The 4,275-nt window shown below is 40.8% G+C and overlaps 1 pseudogene; it reads left to right on the forward strand.

The window, feature by feature from the left end:
* Positions 1 to 2,504: 2,504 nt before the first annotated feature.
* Positions 2,505 to 3,449, forward strand: LOC100731628 (small ribosomal subunit protein eS4, X isoform-like; annotated as a pseudogene).
* The last annotated feature ends 826 nt before the right edge of the window (positions 3,450 to 4,275 follow it).

A 4,275-nucleotide genomic window follows, 5' to 3' on the forward strand; every position in this document is an offset into this window, starting at 1 on the left:
TGCCACCCTAGCTTGGACTCAGCCAACCATGGACTACAATATGAGCCAAATAAACATTTCCTTGAAGTTTTAGGCCTTGGATATTGTGTCTGAGCAACAAGAAAGTAAAACAAGCAACCATAGGAAACTAATACAGCTTCCTATTGATTACATGATACTCTCCCAATACAAATTTCCACTTAATTAAGCCACAGACTATTTTAACTGTGTATGACCCACTGCACGTCACCTACCTATAGCCTGTAGCTCATTGTTGGTTGGGTGACCATCCCCTGTGCTTCCATATCATTGGCTGCCACCTACAAAGAAGTGTTGTGTGGTTTTCTGCTTACTGGGTTCTTCCTTCCACCCCGTCATGAATTCAGTAAGGACAAGGACTGAATGTGATTCATCTTTGGACACCAGCACCCAGCACCCTGTATGAGTAAATATTAGTTTTATGAACAAATTAATAGTTGCTTGTATATACACATGTGCATAAAAGGTGGAAATTCCTTAGTTTCCTTTTATTTAGACAATGGAAATGTATTCTTACCTAAAAGGAAATTTCTGTTCTGATCTATGATAGGATTTTTAAAGGCTGACTAAACATACAGTATGCCAGCTAAACCATTTGGATGGAACCAAAAGCAAAGTAATTGCTTTAAATTAAAACCTAAAGGGAAATAAAATGTTCATCTCAGTAACCCTGGCTGTGGCCCTGTTCTCACCCTGTGGTGTTATCGCAGGACACTGCAGTGACTGGTTGCAAAATCTTGATGGTCTGCTAAACCTGGCTTTATCTAGGCTGATGTGGAACAAAACTTGGAGATACTTTAGCTTATGAAATCTTTCTCCCTTGTGTGGCAGGGCATCTTAAATGATTTTTGCCCCACCAACCCTATTCCAGATCAAAATTTTTAAGCCTTTGGACTCCAGCCTACAAAAATTCAAAAGCACAAGTGCACGAGGAGATCCACTGCAGCTCGGTTTGTAATAGCATCGAATTGGAAGCGACCCAAACGTCAATCAACAGGAAAGAGGGAGAATAAGTTATGAGACATCTATAATCCAGAGGGATTATACATTCCTTAAAAAGCATGAAATAGTTTTACATGTACTGTTTTCTTTCTAGTCATTTTTCACTGCTCAAAATTCTCCAGGACCTCCAGTTGCATCTAAGTGGGATCCAACCTCCTTCCTCTGATCTAAAATGCCCTCCTTGGGCTGCCTGTGCCTTTCTAACCCCAGGGCCTGTCTCTCCTGTCCTGCAGCCAGATCCAGAACAGTGACTGACACTTTTAGCCCTTGTCAGCCACCCCACTCAGCCCTAGCATAGGTTCTGGGCACTTGCTATTTTCTACTGGTCAGTGTTTCTCACCCTGAACTATACTTGAAAGCCATCTGTATACCATGCTGCATCCTAAAACTATACATTCAGAATCTCTGGAGCTGGGCATTCTGTTATTGTGGTTTTGGTTGTTTGTATTGTTTAAGCTCCCCAGTGATTCTCTGTATAGCTCAAATTGAGAATCAGGATGGCTTCACATGGTTCTTCTCCAACATCCAAGCTCTCTGTCCTAATGTCCTCTCCTCAAAGGAAGCACTCCACTAATGCTACTTTGGAAACTGAAAAATCTCACTTATGCCTTAGAGTTTAAAAAGTAAAGTAAAAACAAAATATCAGTGCAAACTGCTGATGAATTTATAAATATGAAGATGTTAAATACTCATGGCATACAATGAAAGTACAGCATTTAAAAAAACCAAAAAAATTAAAAATGATTGAAGGACTTGAATAGATAGACATCTTTCTAAAGAAGGTATGAAAAGATATGAAAATGGCCAGCAGGTACATGAAAAGGCGATCAACATCACTGATCTCAGGAAAATACAAATCAAATCCACAACAAGGGATCACATCACAATTTTTAGGATGGCTCCTATGAAAAAGAAGAGATTCAAGTATTGATGACCATGTGGAGAAAAGGAAAACCTCATACACTGTTGGTGGAAATATAGATTAATGCAGCCATGATAGAAAACAGTACAGAAGTTCCTCAAAACACTAAAATTAGAACTAGGTTATAAGTCAGCAATTCCATTTCTGGGGTCATACTCAAAGGAAATCACTACCTTGTAAAGCTATCTCTACTCCCATGTTCATTGTCGTATTACACATAATAGCTAAGATATACAATCAGCTGAGGTGTCAACAAACAGATGAATGGGTAAATTGTGGCATATGCAGCCAATGAAATACTAGTCAATCTTCAAAAAAGAGCAAGATTGGGAAATGGGAAGAAATTGTTCAGATGAGAATGGGAGAAAGGGAGAAGGGAAAAGGAAAGAAGGGACAAGAAAAAAGAATATAAGGGAAAAATGGAAGCAAAGCTTTTGTAAATAAAGAGGGGAAGAGACTGAAGAGGAGAGTGGGGGAAATGAAGTAAGATACAATATGTACAGGTACAAATCCCCTAAGACGAATGTGACCACTATGTGCTCTTTCTATTCCCAGCACAGCCATGGCTTATGGTCCTAGGAAGCATCTGAAGTGGGTAGCAGCTCCAAAACATTGGATGCTGGATAAACTGACCATTGTGTTTGTTCCTTGTCCACTCGCTGGTCCCCACAAGCTGAGGAAAGGGAATCTGTCTGACCAGTGCCTACCTCTCATCATTTTCCTAAGGAGCAGACTGAAGTATGCCCTGACCAGTGAGGAAGTAAAGATTTCCATGAAGCATTTCATTAAGATTGGTGCCAAGTTCAAACCGATATAACCTACCCTGCTGGTTTTACAGACGTTATCAGCACTGACAAAACCAGAGAGAATTTCTGTCTGCTCCACTACACCAAGAGTCACTTTGCTGTCCACCACATTACACCTGAGGAGGGCAAGTATGAGTTATGTACAGTGAGAAAGAACTTTGTGGGCATAAAAAGGAATGAATCCCAGGTGGCCCTTGATGTTTGCCTCACTTGCTACCCTGATCCCCTCATCAAGGTGAATGACATTGTCCAGACTGATCTGGTTACTGGCAAGATTGTCAATTTTATGAGGTTTGACACTGGTAATGTGTGCATGGTGACTAGAGGGACAGATTGCTGAGGTCACCGACAGGGAGAGGCATCATGGCTCCTTTGATGTGGTTGATGTGAAAGATGCCAGTGGTAACAGCTTTGATAACCAGTTCTCCAACGTTTTTGTTATTGGCAAAGGAGTGTTGTATTTGGCATGGCAGTATCCCATGCCAAAGCCATATCAAGGTAGACAGGTTCAACTTCAGTTTTCTCCCGTTATTTTTTGTTTTTGTTACAGCAAACCATGCGTTTCTCTTCCCCAGGGAAAGGGAATCTGTCTGACCATTGCTGAAGAGAAACAAGAGGCTGGCAGCCTAGGAGCAGCGGGTGAAATGGTTTCTAGGGGGCGTGAGGGAGGAAGGCATCTGTACTCAAGTAATGCAGCATGATGATGTGCAAAAACAACACCACAAAAGGATGCTATCACCATGTGTATCTAAAGTGCACCAATAGAATCAGAAGAACAAGCTGCATGCTGCCATTTGAGACAACACGGATGAAACTGGAGAGTATTAGCCTGAGTGCAGTAAGTCACAATCTCCATTACACGGAATCTAACACGTTAAATACACAGACAGAAAACAATGGCGATTACCACACGTGAGGAGGGAAGGAATAAGAGTATGTCAAAGAGTAGTAGCTTGCAGTTATAGAGGATGAGGAAGTCTAGAGAGCTGAAGACTGTAGTTAATAATATTGTAATATATACTGAAAATCTGCTGAGAGGAGACTCCATGTGCTCTTACCATTTGTACCAAAAAAAGTCATGGTGTGTGGCGATAGGTGTTTTAATTTGCTTGACCATAGCAAGAATTTCAGGGTGCATACGTGCATCAAAACAGCATGTTGCTTATCTTAAAAAGAGGATAGCAAAGCCATATCAAGGTAGGTCAAAATTCAATTTCAATTTTCTCCCTTGGTAACAGTGACCTTGTACTTGTTATCCAACATCTCTGAGGCCTATGAAAATAGTGTTTATCGTAGAGGATGTTTTCAGGTATTTAATGAGACCATGAACATCCCCTAGTAAACTCTAAGCAATTAATGTTCATTCTTATTAAGTAATAAATGGTTGGTTGAAGCCAGAAGTGATTCAGAAATTCAAAGAAGTTTGAAATGGCAGGTGTCTGGGGATCAGAGAGAGCTTTCCCACCTAGGTAGAATTTAGAGTCTGTGTTAAAGCTGCACTTGGACCACCAGAGAGAACTATGAGAG

Source organism: Cavia porcellus, unplaced genomic scaffold (genome assembly GCF_034190915.1).
Source record: "Cavia porcellus strain 051 isolate PalLab524CR breed Dunkin Hartley unplaced genomic scaffold, mCavPor4.1 scaffold_10, whole genome shotgun sequence".
NCBI classification, from domain to species: domain Eukaryota; kingdom Metazoa; phylum Chordata; class Mammalia; order Rodentia; family Caviidae; genus Cavia; species Cavia porcellus.